Raw genomic sequence first — 15,000 nt, forward strand, 5'->3', positions numbered from 1 at the left:
ACAATAGGTAGAGGAAATGTTGGAAAAGCCTGGTGATTTTTCTCTTTCAATTTGTCAGCCAAATAGGTCTTTCTTCTTACATCACCTGTCTCTATGGGTGACTTATTACAGCTCTGTACCAAGGGTGTATGTTGACAAGTCTCATGTTCTACTTACTTCCATGCAATCATATGGATGGTGAGGCTGCTGTTATTTTCAACAGGCCTGTTGTTTTGTGATTAGTTGCTTTATACTATTTCTCTTTTTGATACTTTCATGATGGCATTTGATTTCTCTCCTCCCTTCCCCTTAGTACCCTGATTTTTCGCAGTAAGACTTTATCTGTTATTAATTTAGCTGCACAGCAATATATCCTATTTACATCTGTTATATCAGTTGAGTTTCTATGAGCAGTCCTGATTACTGTGTTCATTTATTTTATCGAACTTCTAACATTTTGGGTCTTATTGACTTTCAGCAGTCTGTCTCTTTCATTGATCTTAATATGTCTATCCTTCGCTATCAAATCAAGCAACTCTGCCCTTAAATCATTTTCTTCTAAACTAAGGGCACATTCTCTGTTCCCCATTTCCTGTGGGCATTCCACAGAAAGTTCCAGAGCACCTTCCTGTGCCATATTCTCCTCAGTTTTATCCTATGAATTCACATGGGAACTCACTAACCTATCATTCCACAGAGTTACCACAGTTTCCTGTTGCTTCCCTTGCTGTCCAACTCCAAATAAACTTTCATATTAGTTTTTTCTGAAGGCTCCAAAGTATCTTTCTAATGGCAACTGATCAAATGTTTCCCTCTCCACTGGTTTTTCCTTAACTTGGGGATTCATTATTCTATCCTGCTGTGATATTATCAGAGTTAGATTTTCAACACTAAATCCTTCACTTTGCAGGTAATTAATAACCTCATTTTCTATTTCTTTAACTTCTCCATTGCTAATCTTCCTTTCTCCTTTCCCTCTTTGTTTTCTTATGTTTTGTATTGTAAAATTTCGCATATCTGTATGACTTTGCCTCATTGCTCCTCAGATATCTTTGATGTTTCTCCTTTTGTACTGATTGATTTTGCTTTCTCCTTTGCATAAATATTGTACCATATCAAATCGCTTTTTCTTTCCTATGTCCATATTTCCTCTGCTGACATCTCCTGCTCCTCCTGTTTTTCCTTACTTGGGGAACACAATGTTCCATCATGCTGAGATATAACCTGTGTTATACTTTCTACACTAAAACCTTTACTTTGCAGGTATTCCATAACTTTTGCTTCTATTTTTCTTAACTTATTCTTTACTAATTTTCTGTTCCATGTTCCCCCTTTGTGATCTTATTTTTTGTATTGTGAAATTTTCCATATCTGGCGGCCTTTGCCTATATTTATCTTTGAATATCTTTGGAGCTACTTTTTTGTATTAATTATTTTGGCTTTCAAATTTGCATAAATATTGTACCATATCAGATCGCTTTCTTTTCCGTGTCTATATTTCTTTTTTTATACCTTTCAAAATCTCTAGATTTAGTTCTTTATATTTTTGCACTTCCTCACTAGCTTCTTTTTCCAAATGGCCCAAGATTGTTTGGTTGATACAATGTTTTTCATGAACCTGTTGTATGAATGAATACATATTTGCACTTGAATATTTAGCAGTTTTTCTTGTGCTAGTGCTTTTCTTTCCTGCAATCTCTCTCTCTTGATCTTTTTGTATATCTTCTGTCCAAAAATTCTGGGCTTCTTGCATAATAGTAACAATACAAAATGTATTTCTTATCCTCAGTAGTCAGCTCTATCATCTTTATGACTCCTCTTTGGCTTATCAGATTTTGTGACTTTTGTGGGCTACTACTTCCTTCTACAACAGGGGGCCATCCTCCCCCTGAGCCTGTCCTAGCCCCATTGTAGGAATGCCTCTCCCTGGGATTCAGTAAAGTTCCATGCACGTAATGGATCTTGTCCATGCAGCACAGCAGCGCGCCTTGCATATTCATGAAGGCGTGCTGCTGTAACACCTACATGGACATGAGCCGTGAACGAGTGCAGGGGCATGTTACAGTAGTGCCTGCACATGTAACACACCCCTTCACTCAGAACTATGGCACTTTTAAAAGCAAAAATACAGTTGCCTATGGATATACTGCACAATTGTGCAGTATATCCACAGAATGCATGCCACAAACATGCACCTAGAGCGTGTCACCCTGGGCCTCTGCTGAAAATAGGCTTCCCGTCCTAGTCGAACTTACCCGGTCAACAAATGTTAAATGAAGAAATAAAATAACAGTAGAAACACAATACTGACATGCCTGAGTTCCCATACGCCTCACAAAATGCATGCTAACACAAAACTCATTATTGCACGCACTTTTAAAGTGCTAAAATTGTCCCTAGTGTTATGCCCTTATTCCCCCATTATGGCAGACATACTCTTAAAGTGAGAAAAAGTTAAATCTTATTTAAATCCTCAAAATCTTTTTTTTATTAAACCAATAAAGTTTAACCATAGCTGAGTAGGTGTACCCATCACGCAGCTATGCATAGCAGAGTTCAAACATCAAAAGAAGCTAAATAGAAATATACAGTCAAAGTAGTGTAGTGGTTAGAGCGTATTCCTCACATGCAGTCAGTTATGGTTCGAACCCCACAGCAGTCCATCCATTTTCATAAGTGAAACACAACTGAAATGTATTTTTTATAAATATGTAGTGAATATTATGTATAAGCTAATGAGGGTAGTGTAGCAGCTCCAAATGTGAGGTGTCAATGAAATCTAAAGTTTAAGTAAGAATTAGCATAGCTAAGCCGATTTGTACACTGGTAAGCAGGGCTAAGCATCTACGCCTTTAAGCAATAGTTATCTTAGCTCAGCAGTTTCCAAACTGTCCAATCACAGTAAAAGGCAGGAGATTAGTCCTATTTAAACCTCGCAGGTGAGAATACAGCTCATAACCATGTGTAGCTCTCTACTGTAGTCACTATGGCTGGTGTATGTGAAGGTGTGCACCTTCAGACGCAGCGCTGGGGCATTCAGGAGTCAAGGGTATGGTTGGACTCCTCATTAAAGACCATGAAGGGTGACTGCTGCAGGACCAATACCGTGGAGACCTGGGACCATCTTGCCTGAGATCTCACTACTGCCACTGGCATCCCTCAGACTGGTGAGTAGGTCCAGCACCACTTTGCTGACGTGAAGTGGAGGAAGAGGGACCTTTTGTACCAGTGGGTCCAAGATGCCTGGGCGGGGAATGCTCTAGCCTTGTATAAGTATTAGTCAAAGTAAGTGTTTTCCAAAGTCCAGCCTGTGTATGTGATGGATAGGTATGCATAAATGTTTTTTCTTATCTCCTGTACAGCTGCAGATGAGAGGGCTGTGAACTTGGAAGCCCACACCAGCAGGCTGTTAAGGCTGCATTGTTAGGCTGGCGAGTAACAATCTAGCGGTATTATGTAGGGCAAATAAATAAAAAGTAGTAGAATGTCACCTTGCAGTATTTAAAAATGTGTATGGTTTGTACTGAATAAACCAGATAATATTACAGTAATAGTCTCATATAGGTTATATATAAGTAAAACTGTAACTGCCTGTCAATAAAATTCAGAACCCTGGAACGATTGTGTTTACTCTGGTATGGCATGAATTGAAATGTGTACAGGTTATGCATAGCAAATATAGCTCTGAAAGCATTAAACAATCAAGTCTCATCTGACAAAGTTAGTGCCTCTGTAAGACACGAGATTAACTAATATGAAACTTTCATGCACCAAGATCTGATATCTGAATAGTAATGTTGTGTTAACCATTGTTTTCCACACTGTGCTATGTCAAAAGGTATGTATAAGAATGTATGTATGAGAATGTTGCAATTACAAGGTCAGATTGAACAACAAAGAGAGAAATCATTCAATAAAAAGACAGCAGTGTCTCAATAGCTCCTTGTAATGAAACATAAACTTGTTGTATTTTTAGCAGAAACAGCCATAGTTCAAATCCCGGGAGTGGTAGCAAGCTGTATCCATAATTGCAACTATGATTTTATGAATATGTGTAGAAACAGTCAGGTAGTGTCAACATAAATTCCCTCCACAGATCTTCCAGGTTAGAGAAGGTACAAAGCAGCTATAAGAAGGTTGTAGTTATACTGTGTCCAACACCCACAGTCCAACCCCAAGGCTGCAAATGACAGTAAGGTAAGTACATACACCAAGTGGTCACCCCCAAGAAATGTTCAAAAGTGTCATGCTGTCACAGTTACCAGTCCCTGCTACCAACAACTAGGGTAACCAATAGAAATCAAGGCAGAGTATGTCAGTAGCATGCACACTCACACACACACACACACACACACACACACACACACACACACACACACACACACACACACACACACACACGCACACACACACACACACACACACACACACACACACACATATACACACAAACACACTCACAGTATGAGTGCATATATGTAACCCTGATTATGTGAATATGGGTAGAAACAGTCAGGTAGTATTAACAAACATGGCCTCTAGGTAAGAGAAGGTGTAAAGTAGCTATAAGAAGGCTGTAATTATGCACTGTGTACAAACATACCACTGCCCAACCAAAGGCCACAGATTGTTGTAATAATACATGTAGAGTAATGATTAGAGCAATGATCATTAAAGTTGTGAACACTGCAAGAATCTACATTTGTTAATTGACATCTCTCTTTCTCCCCCACCTTATCTTCACCAATAATCTAAACACATAAATAAACGGATATGTTTTCCACCAAACCTACTGTGGGGACATGTATCCTATTGCTCTACAAATTTTGAAATGTATTCCAATTAATGTTCCCTGTTCAAATACTATCATTGGTGGCCTGTTGCTATCAATGTAACCTGCATGCCGGTGTAATGCTTACTGTGGTTCCATATATGCATGTGTTTGTTTCCTATGCATATGTTCCAAATCTGTTGTTTTGGGTTAATGGGAATACTCATGCATGCTGTTATAACTAATCTTAGAATGTGTTTACCATTACTAACCAACATATGTTCTAAAACTGCAACACCATAGCACATCTGGGAAGGCCAATCCCAGCAGATCTGCCTCTCCCGCCTTATCTGCCCATGGCAGTGGGCCACAGCACGTCTGGAACACACTCCAGTACCTCCTCGTCTGCTGGCCCTGCACCACTTTTGGGTGGAACCATCACAGGGGATGGAACTTGTCCACCCCTGGGCGTGGGAGTGGACAGAATCCTGTCACCTGAAGCCAAGTCCAGGGTCTGGTGTGTAGCAAGTTCCACAAGGATTTGGGAGATCTGCTAGGCCAGCTTGAGGGCAGCATGGAGCAATTAGAGGGTCAGCCTGCCCCTCCTGCTCAGCCCAGAGCCACCTTTAGGGCTGTGAAGGTGCAGTGATGACTGCCCATGGGTGGGGACCTCAGTACCACTATATCCATTTAGGGGCTCGTGGGCTTATGAGTACCAAACACCCCTCCCCGTCCAAGGTGTTTACCCCCCACATTAGTCATATACCACCCCGTATGCTGTCTTGTCTGTCTTCCTTCCCAACCAACCTCCCCAAATATACCTATCATCCTTCCCCAACATCCCACTCTCACCTTAAAAAAAGGCAATCTGTTCCCCCAAAAAAATTTTGCCCCATACATAGCTGTCCATTTTACATACATGTCCACTGGACACGTAATCTGGTCTATTTGGCTTCACTGCACATTACTGTTGTCCCCACCCCTCTCTCAGGGGTTTGAGTGTCCAGATTTACCTACAAATTTAGTACATATGCACAGCTTTTGCTGTAGAAGAAATGGACAGCTATGGACCTTCCTTACACCCATCCTGCACATCCCTAGCTATCTTTCATATTGTTTTTCTATTTCATGCCCCCTTTTTCACCACTTACCTTTCACCCTTTTTTCTTTTCTTTAAAGAAATTAGCATGGGGTGTTTGCATGGTGCTAAGCAATGCCTACCCAGATTAAGCACGTTTAAGGCTATCTGTCAGCACAGTTAACCGGAAGGTAGCATTCCTTACTTCTGCGCAAACCCACACAAACCTGCTTACAACTGTTTAAAAGTGCATTAATCACTCTATATCCAACAGCCCATGTTCTACCTGGCAAGGAAATAATCAGCCCCTGTTAGTCTTGAACCCAGGACCCTGCACACCATAGCCACAGCAATTCACCACTAAGCCAACTGAGCTGTAGACACTTCTAATGTTTTTCAAACATATCATTCAACTCAGTCATTCAACAGTAGGGAAAAGGTTTTTTAACATTAGTCATGTCTTGTACATAGATATATATGTATATGTGTATGGAGATGCATACAGACACACATACACACACACATATGCACACACACTTGTGTGTGTGTGTGTGTGTGTGTGTGTGTGTGTGTGTGTGTGTGTGTGTGTGTGTGTATGTGTGTTTGTGTGTGTACAGAGATATACATATAAAATATACACATATATCTATATATATATATATATATATAGAGAGAGAGAGAGAGAGAGAAAAGTAAATCTATACATACATATATATAAAGCTATCTCAGTATGCATGTAACACAAATTTCACATATATATATATATATATATATATATATATATATATATATATATACATACATATGTGTGTGTGTGTGTGTGTGTGTGTGTGTGTGTGTGTGTGTGTGTGTGTGTGTCTGTGTGTGTGTGTGTGTATATATATATATATATATATATATATATATATATATATATATATATATATATATATATATATATATATATATATATATATATATATATATATATATATATATATATATATATATATATATATGTGTGTGTGTGTGTGTATATGGATCTACCTGATAACACTGACATGTCGAAACACTGACAACGAAATAACCAACAAAAAACGAAAGTTCAAAAACACTAAACTTCACATGCCCAACAAACCACACTCCTGACGATCAACAAAACAAATACCTTTCCCGAAAAGCGCACCCAGCACAAGCACACCAAAAACCTTACAAAGCTACACTAAACCTTACGTACACAACTATCTATGCACTATACTTAACCCAAACCCTAACCCTAAGGTCCGTCACTATCACACATTTACCTTACCCGCACCCTAACCCTAACTCACTTAATCCACCCCTAACCCTCAAATCCGTCACTATCGCATACTTAACTTACCCGCACCCTAATCCTAACTCATGTAACCCACCCCTATACCTAAGGTCCATCACTGTTGCACACTTACCTGATCCGCACCCTACCCTAACGTCTGCCACTATCACACACTTACCTTTCCCACACCCGGACCCTAATATTTGCCCCTATCGCACACTTACCTTAATATGTCAGTGTTCTCAGTGTCGGGATTCTCAACTTTTGGTCTTATCCGTTGTCGATCTTCCCAGTGTCAGTGTTCATGTTGTCGGCATTGTGGACTTTTGGCATTTTCAGGTAGACCCATGTGTGTGTGTGTGTGTGTGTGTGTGTGTGTGTGTGTGTGTGTGTGTGTATATATATATATATATATATATATATATATATATATATATATATATATATATATATATATATATATATATATATATATATATATATATATGTGTGTGTGTGTGTGTGTGTGTCTGTATATGTGTGTATATTATTTATATATAAAAAACATATATATATATATATATATATATATATATATATATATATATATATATATATATATGACATCAGATCCACACTCTGAACCTCGTAGTGCATAAAATCTGTCCAAAGGCTGTCTAAATGAGGGTGAAGGGGCCCAAACTTGGGGCCTATTTTAATTATTGCCCTTATCCCATCCTCCAAAGCAGAACTGTTCTGCCTTGCAGCAAAATAATAAGGCCTGCCATCTCTTGCATCCAGGGACCTCTAAACTACAATCAATACAATGTATCATTACACCATCTGAGCCCTATAAAATAGTGCTGACATTCCAAACATATCAGTTAGTACAGTCATTCAACAGTAGGAAAAGGAGTCTGTAGAATCAGTCAGGTTCTCTATATATACATGTATATATGTATGGAGATGCATATTTGTCGACAAATCTATACATAATACACACAGATATATGTATATATATATATATATATATATATATATATATATATATATATAGTTCCACTTGAAACCATTGAATGTTCAAAACATCGAAGTTCTAATCATCGAGACCAGAACATTGATGTTCAGAACATCAAAGATTCAAAGTGAACCACAGAAAAAGAAATAAACATTCAAAAACTATTTTATGCAGGGGGGCTTTGCCTCCCTGCACCTCCCATGTGGGGGGCTGTGCACCCCATACCCCCCTACTTTTATATTCCAACTCCGAGATCGCACTACAGTGGGGTAAGGGAAAATCTCCCGTTTACCGTTATATGCGGTAGCACTAAACAGGAGATTTCCCATACCTTACCTGCAATGCCAACATTCAGATGTCACAAACAAACACACACACAACATGCAGGGTACCTTGCTGCCCTGCAGATACACCCAAAAGTAAACATTTTTACTTACCTGGCACTTCCACATTGAACCTTCAAAGTTTGAACATCGATGTTCTGGTCTCGATGATTAGAACTTCGATGTTCTGAACTTCCGATGGTTTCATGTGGAACCATATATATATATATATATATATATATATATATATAGAGAGAGAGAGAGAGAGAGCTAGTGAGAGAGATACATCCACATTTATATCTACATATATGTATACACACACACACACACACACACACACACATATATATATAGAAAGGTTAATAAATACCTATAGACCTATATAACTTCAACCCCCTAATTTTCTCTAATACCTTAAAACAGATAGACTGGAACCCTCTAAAGTCCCTCCCTTTAGATGCCGCAGTCTCACATTTCAATAGAATTTTCACTGATATACTTAACCACTTCGCCCCCAGTAGATCCAAAAGACTCAGATCCATAACAGCCTCCTGGCTAACTAAAGACACAAAACTACTTATGCATCACCGAGATAAAATCTGGAAATACTACCAAAAATGCCAAACTCCCAACTCTCTTGCCGAATACAAGCAGCTGCGAAATCAAGTAAAAAAATAAATAGCCACTGACCACAAATCCTACTACCTTAAACTAAGAAATAATCATAAAACCGACCCCAGAAAATTTTGGAATAGTATTTCATCAATATTATCCCCAGGCAAAAAGCAGAACCCTTGCCCTGACCCAGACACACCAGACCTCCACCTAGCTATCCAATTTAACTCCTTTTTCATTGACTCCCATAGGCAAACTCACCTCTTCTTTCACTAACAACATCCCCCCAACTTAACTGATAACAAAAACTTAACATCAATGAACCCTAAGTCCTCCCCTTTTACTCTGAAATCCATTCCTACCCACACTATAAAAAAGCTCCTACAAAAGTTAAAACCTTGCTCTAATGCCCCAGATGACATTCCATCCAACTTTCTCCAACTAGCTGCTGATGACATAGCCCTTCCAATCAGCATCCTAATCAATCGCTCAATTCAGGAGTCCTATGTACCATACCTCTGGAAAAAAGCGTTCATCATCCCTCTCCATAAAGGAGGTACAAACTGTTCAATCTCCAACTTTCACCCTATTGCTATCCTATCCCCTATCTCTAAGATACTCGAAAAATGTATTCACCTCCAACTATTACCCTACCTATTGGACAGCCAACTCCTAACTCCTACCCAACACGGGTTTATACCATGACATAGCACCACCACTGCCCTTCTTTCCTTCCTCGAAATCCTTAACTCTGCTCCTGACTCTGGGAACGTAGTTTCTACGCTCCTCCTCAACTTATCTAAAGCTTTTGACACTGTCTCTCATGTGCTTCTACTTTCTAAACTCTCCCATCTTAATCTCTCCTCTTCGTCTATCATATGGTTCTCCAGCTATCTCTCAGCCAGGGAACAAGCTGTAAAATGGAACTACTACACTTCCTCTTTCAGTCACACTCCAACAGGTGTACCCCAAGGCTCTATTTTGGGTCCTTTACTATTTAACATTTTCATCAATGATTTCCACCAAAAGATCCCCAATGCTAAACTGGTGCAATACGCAGATGACTCCACTATCATCTGCTCAGCCAAAACTCTTCCTTTACTAATAAACCTTATGCAAGAAGCCTTCTCCTCCACTGAGTCCTGGATGCTTGGCAATCACCTAGCCCTAAATGCCTCCAAATCTAAAATAATGATCTTTACCCCTTCTAGACATACTGCTGTTGACAAAGCATCCTTCTCTATACTTAGCCTAAACAAAACAACTATTGAAATAGTTCCCCATTCTGGGCATTCTTATCGATGACCAGCTAAAATTTGATATCCACCTACAAACCAATATTAGAAAGACTCATGAAAAACTTGGTATGCTTTATCAACACAGGCGCTACCTTTCTCTGTCTTCTAAACAACTCCTATCTACCACCTACCTCCTACCCTCCCTTTTGTATGGAGCTCCACTACTCTCTAACCTCCAATCATCCCTAAAATCTACACTTTCCTCATGTTATAACAAAATTTCAAAGTTTGCCACAGGATCCAAATCCTCTACTCACCATTGCAACTCCCTACATGCTCTAAATTGGTTGGAACTCCCAAGCTACCTACATTTCATTCAACTAATTACAGCACACAAGCTAATTTTCAAACCTTCTAACTGTCCATCACTCTCCTCTTCCCTAAAACTTCACGAGTCACATAGAACACTTAGATCCACAAATCAGAACCTCTTAGAACTTTACAAGCCTTTACATGCACCAGGACAACTTCTACTATCAATCTCCCTTGCCAGATTATGGAACTCTCTTCCCCCTTACATTAGAACTACCCCTAACCTACCATCCTTGAAAACCCTACTCCACTCTCACCTCTACTCCCTCTGGGAGTGCTTCTGTACCCATCCTACCTGATTCCTGATACCTATCCCTATTTTATTCTACTCTAATCTCTGCCACTGCTTCAATTCATCTCTCTAAAATCCCTTTGTCTAAATACATGTATTAAATGAACATAAATGTATTGTTTTTGCTAATATCTTATAAGTGATTGACTCAGCTCATATATTTCATGATATGTAAAATCTTGCCTTGCTGTATATTGAATGTTAAACTGTTGTTCTCATATGCTCTACTAATACATTGTATATTGTATATTGTCTTTCTGTCTGGAACTTTTCTCCTCGGGTCTCCATTGAAAATAGGCTACCTTGGCCCAATGAACTTTCCCGTTTAACAAACTGAAATAAATAAATAAATAAATAAATATGTATACATAAATATACAGAAATACATGACAGCTACAAACACATGCAATCTTAGGGTCATACTGATGCACACTAGAAATCTAAACCTGAAAATGCACTCACTGGAAGTATACTTTAAAATGGGGAACAATGACATCTGTGCTGTAACAGAGACCTGGTTAAAGGCAGCAGGAAGCACCCCTGCACTACCAGCATATAACTCATTCCACAACTTTTGGCTGCAGAACTTGGACTGAAGCACCAAAGGTGGTGGTATTTCCATATTCATTACAGATGCACACACCACAAGAGTGGTAAACCAACATTATGCATTACAGATCCTGCAAGTGTAGCTAACATTGGGTAAGACAGTGGTTCAGGTTGTAGCCCCAAACATGTCCCAAGACTCACACACAATGTCCCTAAATACCCTGGAGAATATTAGTGTCCAACCTAACACTCCCACACTGGTTGACTTCAACTACCCCACCATTAACTTTGAAAACTACGCATGCACTGATGCACATGCCCATCACATCGACCTGATCCTTCCTAACATGGGCAGCTGTTGCTGTACACCAGTAGTCAACCCCTACCTTTTTATATCTTAACACAAATTAATCACCTTTGGAAATCCACAGCCCTCCCCCTCCTGCACAGGTAACCACCATGAAAAGCCTGTCCAAATCTACCTATGGCCTCATAAAAACAGAGGTGGCTAACCTCATGACATTCATGCAAATGGAGACTATTTGCATGACTGCTCAATCAAACAACAATGCACTATGAACACGTACACAAATGCATGGATACCACCATACCTAATAGAACCAGGACCCTCAAATCCCCCAAAAAAGGAAGCCAATATGGTTGTCCCTGGCCATAAAGAAACTGTACAATGGAAGGAGGGAACTGATATGGAATAAGGTGAAGTCCCAAGACTGGAAAAAACCCTTATTAGCCTCAATTAAAAGTTGAGATCCATCATCAAATACTACAAAGTTAGCTGTGAAAACAGAATTGGAGCACATAGTAAAGACAACCACAAGTTATGTAAATAATCTCCATGGCAATACCAAGATGTGTTCTGAGCTACTTGACAATGGTACCTCCTAGACTGAGCCAACAAATATTGTCAATAAACTGGCTGACATATTGAGTGCAAACTTTACCCCTCTCTCCCCCCAAAAGGACCAATTACAATACCAGTACACTGCCAGGCACCCAGTATTACTGCTGCACAGGTTAAAACACCACTGTCCAAGGCCAAGAATACAATTTCTAAGGGACCTGACAATATCCCTGACTGTGTTCTACATGAACCACAGAGTGACCTGGCACCTCACCTATGTGCGCTGTTCAAGCACAGCCTCACCTCAGGCTTTGTCCCTACTGAATTATGCACTGCTACAGTCAATCTCCCCCAAACAAAGTGTGACTACAGACCCTGAGAAAAAACACCCCAACTGCCTGACAAGTCTGTTATGCAAAGATATGGAATGCATCATCATCCACCTAATAAACAGGGATATGGAAATCTGCAGACTCAGGATTCCACACAGTTTACTCTTGTGAAGGGTAGGTCATACATACTCAATCAACCTGATCAACTTCTTGGCATCAGTCACCTGAGCTGTGGATGAAGGCAAGGTGGCAGATACAGCCTTTCTTGATCTGGTCAACACCTTTGATAACATTCCCCACTCATGAATCATGCAAAAACTCACTAAGCTAGGCATAAATCCCTTTATCACTAGGTGGGTTGCAAACTGGGTCACAGATAGGACTCACAGTGTGAAAATAGCTGACTCCAGGTAAGACTGCTGAGCAGACATAAGTGGAGTCCCACAGGGTTTTGTCCTAGGTCCTCTCATGTTTGGTATTAACTTCTCTGAAGTCCATGTCAAAATGAAGGTTCTCTGGCTGACAAAACTTGCAGACATTTGCAAGTTGGGAGCTATTATTAACTACTGAAGTGATGTTGGCATCCTACTGAATGGCTTCACTGAGACCAATGACTGGTGTCAGAGCCATGTCCCTAAGATCAATGTCAGAAAATGTGTTGTCATCTCCTATGTGGAAAACCCTGTTCCCATGATTTACCACATTGATGGTAGTCCCCTGAACAAAGAAGGCGTTAAAAGAGATCTGGGTACACAGGTTCACAGCAATGTCTGTTGACCACCACATTGCCACTGTGATCACAAAGTCCTTCTATGTGGTACATCTCTATACTAATGCATTAACATCCAGGAAGCGATCATTGTCCCCCTGTACTCTTCTTGTCAGAGTGACACAGTTTGTTTCAGCATACATATTCTGATGGATGTGAGGTAAGTAAATGAAATGTATGTCCTCATTTTCTGACAACAATCATATCATTACAGTGATTTACCAGAGAAATGATAATAATCTGTAAAATAGACCAGAAATATAAGCAATAAACCTGGACATCCTAAAACAATCCAGCCAGTTGACAGGTATGCTCAGAACCACATTCTGCAATGAATCTGGACTAAGGCTGACAAAGTGGTGGGTGGAAGCCATGAAAATGGGGATGTATCTGAAATACTGGCATAGATAAGCTAGCACAGTTGCTATTGTAAAACCATCCTGTGTGCTCTAACATATATTTACTGAAATAGCACAAGTAATTGAATTAGGACATCTGCTATGGGTAATTACATGTGTATGTGCAAATATATCAGGCACTATGGGTATTTAACAGCAGTGTAAAACAGACACCAATGTGAAAGTGTATACCCACAACCAACATTACCACAGTCACAGTCACATACCGGTAAGTCAAGTGAACAGTAGAGTTTATGGACTGTGTGAGCAAATACATCATTGTTTGCCACTCACACACTAGCCCTACATATACAGTCCTAATTCTCAGTGTAGTCTGAATCCTGACCTTGGTACAAGACATATCTCAGTCTGCCCCTACAAACACATACAGCCAATAGATGAGTGGAAACTGGAGCAGCATGCACACTAAGATAAAGGAGGAGCCATAACACTTACATCCACCCCCCCATGCACAGCCCAAATAACATGTACACATGACATGTGTACACAATCATGACAGTCTGTTAACAATGGCCAGACATACACAGGCCTCTCACATGTACAGTTCACCTCAGAATGTACAGGCTCAGGAATCATATCTATGGCTTCTTCCCTGACGTGTCTGTGGGTCTACTATATCACTGGTATGGTAGCAGGAATGAAGTCAAGAAATAATGATAATAAATACGTCTGAGCCTTATTGACATCTGGACAAAGCCTGACATCATTTGGGGACAGATGCACAAACAGGGGTAGATTAGACATATTGCTGTCATAGACTGAGATTTTTGCAGATGTTACTGGGGTTGTTGTAACATCCTTTATGAGGAATGTGATGTCACTAATACCAATAGATGTGAGTATTTACTGACTGCATTCCTTAAAGTCCATGACTGATTTACCAAGGACACCAACTGCCTAGGGAACACACAAAACATAACAGGCAGACATGCGGCCAGTCTGTTGATAGTGTGCCAGTGGAGAGGCATGTCAGAGACATAGCACTGTCACTCATGAAGTCACTCACTAAATGCATGTCCACACAAACCCTGTCAATCTATCAATACACCATATGAATAACAGCACTGATGACATAGAATCTGTTCACAAATCTGGGGATATGTCCCCTAT

The sequence above is a fragment of the Protopterus annectens genome, chromosome 8.part0, assembly GCF_019279795.1.
Source record: "Protopterus annectens isolate FY-2018-M chromosome 8.part0, PAN1.0, whole genome shotgun sequence".
NCBI classification, from domain to species: Eukaryota; Metazoa; Chordata; order Ceratodontiformes; family Protopteridae; genus Protopterus; species Protopterus annectens.